The sequence below is a fragment of the Symphalangus syndactylus genome, chromosome 17 (assembly GCF_028878055.3).
Source record: "Symphalangus syndactylus isolate Jambi chromosome 17, NHGRI_mSymSyn1-v2.1_pri, whole genome shotgun sequence".
NCBI classification, from domain to species: Eukaryota; Metazoa; Chordata; class Mammalia; order Primates; family Hylobatidae; genus Symphalangus; species Symphalangus syndactylus.
The window spans coordinates 43,069,177-43,081,540 of record NC_072439.2 but is presented as its reverse complement, the minus strand read 5'-3'; the positions used below and the strand labels follow the sequence as shown (position 1 = coordinate 43,081,540).

Sequence of the window (12,364 nt, the reverse complement as noted above, 5' to 3'; positions counted from 1 at the left end):
CCCTTGATATATGAGGATTATAGGTCCCTCCCTTGGCACGTGGGGATTACAATTCGAGATGAGATTTGGATGGGGACACAGAATCAAACCATACCACTCCCTGATCTATTCAGTCTCCCACTTTCCTATGATAGTTTACACCTTCCCCTTTCTCTTCAAACCAAGCAGTGCTTCTTCCTCGATCCTCATATTCAGCTGACACCATTGTTTCTTCTTTCAATAATTAGAATTTTCACATGTTCCTAGCATTAGATCTACTAAAACCCATGTTCCTGAGTCTGCACCCATAGATTCTATCTTCCCCATGTTACTACAGCTCCCATCTAAAGCCATTTTCTTCATTTTGCCCTAGACTCAAGCCCTCTGTTTATTCAAGAACATTGTCCATCAATTCTTCCCTGTTTCTCTTATCTTGCAGTTTTTTCCACTCTGCTGAATTTTTCCCAACAAAAATTCTTTGAAAGAGTTATCCATATTCTTTGTCCCCAGTTCCTCTCGTCAAGGTCGCCAATGATGTGCGTGCTGTTGATTCCAATATCCAATTGCTAATTCTCATCTTATTTGACCTATGAGCAGAGTTTGACATAATTTGATGAGGCACTTTTTTCATTGAAATACTTTCTTGATTTGACCCCCCATTTCATCACACTCTTTGTTTTCCTCTTTCCTCATTCAATACTTCTTTTCGTCTCTATTCTGATATTCCATTTTCTTCCACCCTCCTAATGCTGAAATATACCACAGCCTGTGATCTTATCCAGTCTATGCCTTTAAAAACATGGACCACCTATCATATTTTTAATATCTTCAGTCAAGAGTGTCTTCTGAATTCCACACTCTTCTCTCTTCCTTGTTCCTGCTTGACATCTCTGCTAGGATAGCTAACATCCATCCCAAATTTAACATGTCCAAAACAGAATCCTCAATTTTTCTCTTAAACTTACTCTATCTGGAATTTTCTTTATTTAGATGATTGTAAATTAATTCTTCCAGCTGCTATGGCTAATTTTTTTTTTTTTTTTTTTGAGAATGAGTCTCTGTCACCCAGGCTGGAGTGCAGTGGCGTGATCTGGGCTCACTGCAACCTCCACTTCCTGGGTTCAAGTGCTTCTCCTGCCTCAGCCTCCCTAGTAGGTGAGACTATAGGAATGCGACACCATGCCTGGCTAATTTTTTTGTAGTTTTTGTAGAGACGGGGTTTCACCGTGTTGGTTAGGCTAGTCTCAAACTCCTGACCTCAAATGATCTGCCCACCTTGGCCTCCCAAAGTGCTGGGATTACAAGCATGAACCACGCACCCGGCCAGGTATGGCTAAGATATTTGCAACCATGCTCTACTTTTCCCTTGATCATACACATTCCACATTCAAGCCATTAAAAATCCTATACCAACCTTCAAATTGTTAATAAATCCAGAATCCAATCACTCATCACTACCTCTATTTCTACTATGCTTGTCTAAGCAAGTGTGATCTCTTGCTTAAATTAGTGCAATAGACTATTATCAACATAGCAGCTAGAATAATCCTTTTAAAAGATAAGTCATATGTCATACCTCTGTTCAATTCTCAGTGATCCACCATTCACTCATAGTAAAATCCAAAGTCCTTAAATGGCTACAAGACTCATAGGATCTGCTGGGAATCCATCCCCTCCCCATTCTCTCTCATATTCCATTTAATATTCTTCCCCTGCGCATTCTATTTCAGTCACATTGAAATGCCTGACACAATCCTGACTAGGGAATGTTGCCCTGTTGTTTTCTCTTTGCAACTCTATTCTCCCAAATATCCCCTGGCCAATTCTCTCACCTTCTTCAAGTCTTTAGTGAAATGTCACTTCCTAATGATGCCTACTAGGTGAAGGCATAGCCACAAAATTTTTGACATTTCTCCTATCAAGGTAAAAATCCATATCCCATCACCTTGAATAATGGATGGTGTATGACTGCTTGGACCAATAGAGTTTGGTGGACTTAGCTTTGAGACTAGCAATTTCCACCTGGGACTCTTAGAATCCTGAGTTTCCTTGTAAGAAGTCTGATACCTTGCTTAGAAACCACGTGGAGACATCCTGACACTCCATGGAGGAAGGAGAGGGTCCCAGTTGAGTCTAGGCTTCTAGTCCTCCCTGTCAACTCCAGGCATGTGAGTGAAGTCATCTTGAACCCTCTTGGACCAGTGAAGTCATGTTGGATTTTGCAGCCCAGCTTAGCCACCAGTTGACACCAGGTAGAACAGAAGTATCGCACAGTTAAGCCCTAGCCAAATTCCTGACCCAGAAAATCATGTGACATAATAAAACGGTTGTTGCTTTGAGCCATTAAAGTTTTGGGGTAGTTCATTACACAACAATAACCAAAACATTTATCCTGACTACTAATGTAAAGTTGCAATTTGTGACTATATGTCTCACTTCTCACTTTGCTCTGTTTTTTCCTTCATAGTACTTATCAGCTTCTAACATATAACATATTTATTTACCATGTTTATTATCTTTCTCTTAGTCAACATCTTTTTCCCCGATTCACTGTAGTATAAACAGGGATTTATTTTTTTTCTGTTTTATTCACTGATACATATCTGGCACATAGAAATGTTCAATGTGATGAATGAGAAGTAATAAATGCTTTATCAGAACATATTAAAGATCTCAACAGAGCTGTCCAAGAATGAGCAAGATATTTTTTAAATGGTATGGTAACTATGTGGTAATACTACAGGAAAAAAAATCCAGCAATTAACTTCATGTTCTCTGCAAAAGACATACCTGGTGACTTTCATAACAAAATGATGATGTGATTGGTGGAAAAAATGCCAGTGTTATTAAAGGGTATAATGTTTTTTATAGGAAAGAATATGCAAACTTATGGACTCAATTGCACAAAGGCAGGATATGACATAACATGCTACCTAATGGTGGTGTGGACTTGCCAGTCTCCAAAGATTTCTATAGGGAAATAGAATTGTGTTTATTACCAACAGCACTGAGTGAAGATTCTGCTACACAAGGGAATCTCACCTTACCATTTTCACAGGATTTTCATCTCCTTCTTTTTTCAACCCCTGCCTATTGCCTCACAACCTGACTATTCTAGAGACTTGAGCTATATAACTGCCCGTAAATCAGAGGCAAAATAATCCCAACATTTTCTGAATGCTTACCATGAGAGTGGGTGAGGCTAACCGCAATTTCCCAGGTCTAGCATCCCTCAAAAAAATCAGCCTGGCCGGGTGCGGCAGCTCACACCTGTAATCCCAGCACTTTGGGAGGCCGAGGTGGGTGGATCACGAGGTCAGGAGATAGAAACCATCCTGGCTAACACAGTGAAACCCGTCTCTACCAAAAGTACAAAAAAATTATCTGGGCATGGTGGTGGGTGCCTGTAGTCCCAGCTACCTGGGAGGCTGAGGCAGGAGAACGGCATGAACCCCGGAGGTGGAGCTGGCAGTGAGCCGAGATGGCGCCACTGCACTCCCGCCTGGGCAACAGAGCGAGACTCCATCTCAAAAATAAAAATAAAAAAAATAAAATCAGCCTTCAGAATTCTCTGAGATCAATTCTGCAATACTCAAGCAAGTGACAACTGAAGTTTGAAAATAAGTGGGGAAGGACACAGCAGAAAAATAAAAATGGAAGAAATCAAATGTAGTATTATCAGAAAAAATCAAAACTCAAAGTTTAAAATGGGGCAAAGGACTATTTTATAATGGTTTTGTGTACACACAGCAAAATCTCCCCCAAAATATAAGAAATTGGTAAAGCCACCATCATAGTGTCACTCTTTAATAAACTTCTTTCATAATTTGCATATCAAGAAGACAAAACAGCTGTATACAGAAGAGTTAAATAATGCAATCAAATATATATACATATTATATCCATATTTATAAAACAATAATTTGCAAAGAAAACCTTCAAAAACTTGTGCATTAGGTAGGATTAGCCAGGATAAGTTTGGCTACAGTGACAGAAACCCAAAGTAATGGTGGTTTAAAGAAGATAGAAACTCCCAAAAGAGTGGGGGGAGGTACATCCCTAGAAACACTTAAAGAAGAAAGTCAGTCAAGACATATTCTACCTTTGACTTTTGAAGCCAACCGTTTGAAGAAAAGCAACTAGGGGTTTTTATTTATTGAGATTGTGGGCGGGGCTCTGGTGGCTGTATGCTGTAGCTATGCCATTTATAGCACCAATCCTCTCAAAAGTCTGTTTGCCTTTTGTACCTGCAACTACAACGCAGATCAAAAATGTGAAAATGTTGCTATGCAGAGGAAGATCCCTGGTAGACACTGGTAATGGCAATGGACACATTAATAACACAGTAATAGCAGCTGCAAAGGAAAGATTCACGGCAGTTGGTTGTGAATTTAATCCATGGCTAGTTTGGTATTCCAAGTATCATGCTTGGCAAGAAAGTGTGCATGGCTCTGCCAAATTTTATATTTCAGATTTGTGGGCAGTTACTTTTTCATAGTACTCAAACACTGTTATTTTTGGTGTGCCTCTCAGATGATGCTGCAGTTGGAGAAGAAACTTGAACTTGGGGATGATGCCAGAGTCATTGCTTACCGGTTCCCTTTTCCCCACTGGACCCCAGACCATGTAACTGGGGAGAGTATAGACACAGTGTGGGCATATGACATGTGCACTTTTAGAGCAGGTGAAGCCCTGAACATTGATGCATTTCCAGCCAGTCATTCAAATATAAACTTTAGTAAGAGTGCTCTTCTGAAATGTTCATGATCTTCCCTGATTTTATGGAAACTTACAGCTGTGCACCAGAGCATACTTTTCTTTGGTGTGTGACATGGTTTGGCTCTGTGTCCCCACCCAAATCTCACCTTGAATTGTAGCCCCTGTAATCCCCATGTGTCAAGGAGGTAATTGGATCATGGAGATGTTTCCCCCATGCTGTTCTCATGATAATGAGTGAATCTCAAGAGATCTGATGGTTTTATATGTGTCTGGCATTACTCCTGCTTGCACTCACTCTCCGCTGCCACCCTGTGAAAAAGATGCCTACTTCTCCTTTGCCTTCTACCATGATTGTAAGTTTCCTGAGGCCTCCCCAGCAATGCAGAACTGTGAGTCAATTAAACCTCTTTCCTTTGTAAATTACCAGTCTCGGGTATTTCTTCATAGTTGTGTGAGAACAGATTAATACAGTGGGAATATATTACACATTGTATTAGTGTGAAAAATTACTAGTGTGATTAGAATGAAATGAAAAATTACTATTCCTTTCCTTAATTGTGGGAGAAAACAAACAGAAGTTAAGAAAAACAGGTAGATTTAAAATTTGCTTTTAATGCTATATTCTAAGAAATGTACTTACTGCCTTTTTATGCAATTGGATGCATGAAAATATGAATAAGTGATGGTCATATGGTCATGTTTATGGGTAGGAAAGATGTCAACAGCTCTTCATATTATAAGGAATATGGCTTAATGCCACAAATGAGGAGAAATGATTTTTTTTGAGAGGGGGTCTCACTCTGTCACCCAGGCTGGTGTGCAGTGGTGCGATCTTGGTTCACTGCAACCTCCGCCTCCCTGGCTCAAGCAATCCTCCTATCTCAGCCTCCTGAGTAGCTGGGACCACAGGTGTGTGCCACCATACCTGACTAATTTTTTGTATTTTTGATAGAGATGGGGTTTCACCATGTTGCCCAGGCTGGTCTCAAACTCTTGAGCCCAAGTGATCCACCCACCTAGGCCTCCCAAAGTCCTGGGATTACAGGCATGACCCACCGTGCCTGGCCCTGAGAATTGATTTTAAAAAGTAGCAAATGTGAATTTGAATGTGAGTCAACAAGCTTCATGTATCTGAAAAATGAATATTGAATGATAGCTCGAATAATCCATGCTTATCACAAAACAGAATTGAACTCTCAGTCATATACCTGTAACCTAAATACTGAACTATCTTAATGGAGATGTAACAAAGTAAGATGGTTACATCTTTAAACTTACATGATCAACTTAATTTTCTTTTAAATGAGAATAAAGAAGATAGAAGCTTATTCTCTCACATAAATGTAGTCAAAGCTGATTTGGAAGTTCTATTATTATCAGGGACTCAGTCTCCTTCTAGCCTGCTCCTTGGTCATTCCTAACAAATGGCTTCCACCAGTAGTATAAGAATGCCATTCTGGTTCCATCTACCATCTCCTTTTTAGCTATGGAGAAAAAAATGGAAGGAAAAGGGCCTGCTTTTAGCTTTTAATAAAACTTTTGGGGAGTACCATCAATTACTTCTACTTAACATACTTTTGGCCCAGAGCTTAGTCACATGGACACATCTAGCTGCAATGAAAGTTGGAAAATTTTTACATATTCTGGATCTTCATGGGTCCAGATAGAATTTGTCATATTTACTACAGAAGGCAAAGGAGAAGGAGAAGAAGGAGAAGAAGAAGAAAAAGAAGAAGGAAGAGGAGGACAGAAAGAAGAAAGCTTTTGAAGGGCAACAATCAGTGTCCCATCTTGCACATCTAAAACATGTGTTTGTTTTAGAGTTCGCCTGTTGGATAATTTGGCTGCATATAGAACTCTAATTTGGACAGCAACTGTCCTTTAAATTTGGAAGGCATATGTTCTATTGTCTTCTAAATTGTAATATTGTTATTGAGATGTCTGATGGAACTCTGATTCTTGAACTCTTGTATGTGGCCTGTCTTTCTGGAAACCATTAAAGTCTTTTCTCCTGGAGGTCCTCATTCCGCTGGGTAATTCTCCTCGGAGTTCTGAAATTTCATGATGATGAAGGTGGGGATGAGCCTTTTCTCCTCCGTTGTGCTGGGTACTTAAAAAACTCTTTTGATTTGGACATTTGACATTTGAAACTTTATTTCTGGGAAATTGTCTTGAATACTTTCCTTTCACTTCTTATCTCTCTTTCTGGAACATGTATTTTTCAGACATTTCATAGCCTGGACTAGTTCTCTAATAAACCTATCATTTCTCTCCTACTTCCAAACTTCTATTGAGGTTTTGTTTTGTTTTGTTTTGTTTTTGTTTTTGTTTTTTCTTTTTGGGACAGAGTCTCACGCTGTTGCCCAGGCTGGAGTGCAGTGGCGCAATCTTGGCTCACTGCAACCCCTACCTCCCAGGTTTAATCGATTCTCCTGCCTCAGCCTCCTGAGCAGCTGGGACTACAGGCATGCACCACCATGCCTGGCTAATTTTTGTATTTTTAGTAGAGACGGGGTTTCACCATGTTGGCCAAAGCTGGTCTTGAACTCCTGGCCTCAGGTGATCTGCCTGCCTCAGCCTCCTAAAGTGCTGGGATTACAGGCGTGAGTCACCACGCCCAGCCTCTATTGACTTTTAAATTTGTTTTCATATTTTTAATTTCCAAGAATAATTTTTTTTTGTTCTCTGAATGTCCTTTTTAATAGCATATTGTTCTTGTTTCAAGGATGCACTTATTTCTCCACGAATATTAATGACTTTGTATTAGCTCAGTCACAGTTTCTTTTTATTCTTTGTTTTGACCTCCGTCTTTCATGTTAGACTGAATATTTCTAAAGACTGATGATTCTTGACTATCTTCTCATATTTAATATCGAGCTACCTAAAAGCTGATGGGAAACTCTATGCATGGGTGGCATTTATTACCTGATATACGCTATAATACAGTAATCTATTTGTGCTGTTTTATTGGGAGCCCCTGACTCTCAGTATGTATAAGTCTTTTTTGGGGGGTGAGGAGTACTGGTCAGATTCCTAAGAAACTCTTGTTTATGTGGTTTGAAACTGACTGCCATGTTTTGGAATCTAAGTAGGGGAAAGGGGTTGTTGCCTTTCACTTAAACCACCCCCCATCTTTTTTTGGTAGAATACCCCTCATTCTCTGTGAAGCACAGTGTATCCAAATTCAGTCTTTTTGGTCAAACTCTCTAACCAGTTAAACTTCAGGCTTCTGCCGTAGTGGAGGAATGGCGTTGTATGGTGGCAAAAGGTGGAGGGCAGGTGTGGGAGTGGGGGGGTGGGGTGAAGGGGGAGGAAGGGTGAAATAGATGGCTGTGGTCTAGCAGCATCTTATATGAACTTTCAGCTAATTCTCATGCATTAAGTCTATCAGTTCCCTTGCTTTCAGTGGCACCTTGTGCTTCAATTCCTGATATTTCCCCGGGATTTTAAAAATTCAAATAGCTTATTTCTGGGATTTCCCCATTGCCTGCTTACATTTAGGCAGAGAAGAGGATAATAACTTCCTCATTTGCTTTCCAGTTTTCAAATTTTTGTTGCTGCATTTATCTCTTTTCCAGTTTTCTTTGTTCATGTGGGTTTATGCCTTTCCTCTTTTACTATCCGTGTTTATCAGAGTTCTCCAGAGAGACAGACAGAACCAATAGGGATTATACATGAGAAAATTTATTATGGGAATTAGCTCACACAATAATGGAGGCTGAGAAGTGCAACCACCTGCCCTCTGCAAGCTGGAGAACCTGGAAAGCCAGTGGTACAATTCAATCCGAGGCTGAAGATCTGAGAATTGGGAGTTCCATTGTCTAAAAGCAGGAGAAGATGGATATCCCAGCTCACGAAGAGAGAGAATTTGCCTTTCCTCTACATTTTTTTTTCTATTTGGGCTCTTAATGGATTGGATCATGGCCACCCACATTGCTGACGGCAATTTTCCTTACTCATTCTACCGATTCAAATGCTAACCTCTTTCGGAAACATCCTCACAGGCACACACAGAAATAATGTTTTGCCAGCTATCTGGGCATTCCTTAGCCCAGCCAAGTTGGCATGTAAAATTAACCATTACACTTTCATTTTAGTGGAGGTTAGTGAAGAAGCAAAGGTAAATATGTGAGTTCAACTTACTATGTTTAATTCAACAATTTGTTGCTATTTTTAACATAAGGAGTTTTAATTCTCTTTTCTATCTGTTCTTCTCAGTTTACTGTCTAATTTCTAGAGATGCTAATTAGCATATTAGCTTAAAAATGTGCAAAAGACTCATTTAGTTAATCTCTGGCTGTTTTAAGCTCTATCTTCCATAAAGTCCCTTACCCTACCCCACACATACCAGTTTACTAAAGGAGCTAAGCTTTTTCTGATGGTTCATACTTACTGAGCAGTAAGTATGATGCTTTTTACTTTATATTGATTGGCTCATCAAATATTTATGGTAGTGTTATGGGTTAGATAGTACTATCCTCACTTTATAGATGAGAAAACTGAGTGATAGAAACATTTTTTGCCTAAGACAAAGCAATAAGTGGCAAGACCAGACTTTAGTGGTCTTACTCTTTTCTTTTTTTGAGACAGAGTCTTACTCTGTCACCCAGGCTGGAGTGCAATGGCGCGATCTCAGCTCACTGCAACCTTTGCCCCCCCAGGTTCAAGCGATTCTCCCTGCCTCAGCCTCCAGAGTAGCTGGGATTACAGACGTCCGCCACCATGCCCGGCTAATTTTTGTATTTTTGGTAGAGACGGAGTTTCACCGTGTTGGTCAGGATGGTCTCAAACTCCTGACCTCAGGTGATCTGCCCACCTCGGCCTCCCAAAGCGTTGGGATTACAGGAATGAGCCACCGTGCCTGGCCTAGTGGTCTTATTCTTAACCTCAGAACATCAAACATGCATCCTTTTGTTTTTCCATTTTCCCCTGTTGCTTTATTGTCTTGTTTGGGCAAATGTAGTTAATTACTGGAAGAATTATGTAATTTTTATTTTTAAAGAGAATTTCTCTTGGCTTTTATATTAATATTTATATTAATATTTGCCCATTTGACATAGGTAATTTTTTTTTTTTTGAAACAGGGTTTCACACTGTTGCCCAGGCTTGAATACAGTGGCATGATCTCGGCTCAGCCTTGACCTCAAGTGATCCCACCTCAGCCTCTTGAGTAGCTGGGACTACAGGTGTGTGCTATCATGCCCAGCTAATGAAAATATTTTTTTTGTAGAGATGAAGTCACACTATGTTGCCCAAGCTGGTGACATGGGTAATTTATTAGAGTGTTGTAATGTGCTTCTCACGACCCTCATGCTCCAGGAGGCCAATTTAGAGCATACTTTTCCTTTTGATAGCTTAGCACCTTATCCACAGCGCTGTAATTACATGCTACACACAACAGATTCATTTGCTACAATGTTCATTTTTAAAGAATTGTGAAGTCTGCTGATCATTTGCCAACTTTTTTGTGCCAAAATGTTATCTATGAAGTTAATTTATAATAATTATTAATTATGAATACTTTAAACATATCAATTATTCTAAATACTTCCACTTTGCCTGCAGATAGATCAGTCTGCCTTGTAAAAGCAAACAAACAAAAAATCCTTGACAACCACTTCCTTGCCAAGATTGACCAAACACCTACAGAATTTGCATATGTTCACAAATACTTTAATCTTTATTTGCAATGGTTTTATAAAAACATTAAGCATAAAACATTTGTATTATAAATTCTTTAGTTGACTCTTTTTTGTCCTATGTGTCAGTCCATCTCTTTGTAAAACTAAGATGTATATATCTACCTTGCCAGGGTGGGAAAAGACTCAGTAAAGAAATGTGAAAGTGAATCAAAAGTATGAAAAGGTATAATAATTCTGTCTCTTTCCTTTTTTAACAAAAATCCACGGTATTTCAGAGATTCCTTGGTCATCTCAGGGAATAAACTGAGTACTTCAGGCTGCCTACATTGAAGAGAAGGTTCTCATATGAATGCCAGGCAGTTTGTGTCCCATTCATTCCTACCAAGGTTCTTGTTTAAGAATGGGTTGTTACTCAATTGTTGTAATGTAAATAGATATTTTTCTGTCTTTAATCATTTCAGCTTAGTTAACCCACAGTTATTCTTTTAAAAACTAGGAAATACAAATGAGTAAAAGGTAAAAAAAATCACATAAGCTCAGAGATAACCAGGGTTTACATTTGGTGTGTATGTTTTCAGACATTTTTCTACACACATACATATATTGTGAAGGGGACCAGAATATGCCACTTTGGCATGAGGATTATTTTGGGCTGAAGGCAATTAAGAAATAGCTTATGCAGAAAAAACTCTCTGCCCTCCTCCATCTGACTAAAAGCAGGACATAAATTTTTACTTGTAAAGGTGTTTACCTCTTTTGTACCAGAAAGAAGAGAATAACTTTTTTTTTATTACACTTTAAGTTTAGGGTACATGTGCACAACATGCAGGTTAGTTATATATGTATACATGTGCCATGTTGGTGTGCTGCACCCATCAACTCATAGGGACATGGATGAAGCTGGAAACCATCATTCTCAGCAAACTATTGCAAGGACAAAAAAACCAAACACTGCATGTTCTCACTCATAGGTGGGAATTGAACAATGAGAACACATGGACACAAGAAGGGGAACATCACTCTTTTTGTTTTTAAGAGATGGGGTCTCGCTCTGTCTTCTGAGTAGCTGGGACTACAGGTGTGCACCACCACACCTGGCTAATTTATTTTTGTAGAGACAGGGTCTCGCTATGTTGCCCAGGCAGGTCTTGAACTTTTGGTCTCAAATGATCCTTCTGCCTTGGCCTCCCAAAGTGTTGAGATTACAGGTGTGTGAGCCACAGCTCCCAGGAGAACAACTCTTAATCACCAGGACTCTTGATTACTTGGAGGACTCTAGAACTCTTATCAGCCCTGAGATGCACCAAGACAAATCTGCAGAACAAATCTTACTAAACAACTTTTATTTCCCATTAATTTCCTCATATATTTACGGTCTCACAATTTACCACCCCTAGGAAATTCCCTTGCCTCCTTTTCCTTTGATGTGTCATAGCTCCAGAATTTAGCATTCTTTGTTGAAGTGGTATATAAGTGCTCATGCCTATTTGCTTCTTTGAATCTTCATTTCTTTTATACAAAGGCCTCTGTGTACATGTAAACATATTAATATCAAATAACATTTGTATGCCTTTTCTCCTATTAATCTGTCTTTTGTCAGTTTTATTGGCAGGGCCCCAGCTGCTGAACTTAGAAAGGTAGAGGGAAATTGTTTTTCCTCTTCTACCATTGTATCAGTTGGTGTTCAGTCAGGGAAGCAGAGCCACCAAAAATGTCACAGAATAAGGAAGTGATTATATGAATTAGACCTTGCCCAATTGTGAGGGAAGCTGAGGAAGTCAAAGTCTGAAGGGAGGAGGATCAAGAAAGAGCTACTAACCAGTTCTCCCTAAGCTCTGGTGTGGGTGAAGAATTTGGAGCTTGCAGGGAAATATGAGTGAGAGCTTGTGGCGAGGTGTCTGGGTTGCTGGGTTTGGTGGTGTGAGCCTGTAGTCCCAGCTACTCGGGAGCTGAGGTGGGAGGATAGCTTGAGCCCAGGAGGTGGAGGCTGCAGTGAGCCAAGATTGTGCCACAGTGCTCCAGCC

The 12,364-nt window shown here is 39.8% G+C and overlaps 1 pseudogene; it reads left to right on the top strand.

The window, feature by feature from the left end:
- The window catches only part of LOC129466849 (ATP synthase subunit C lysine N-methyltransferase-like), a 35,484-nt pseudogene that overhangs the window by 3,760 nt on the left and 19,360 nt on the right, over positions 1-12,364 (top strand).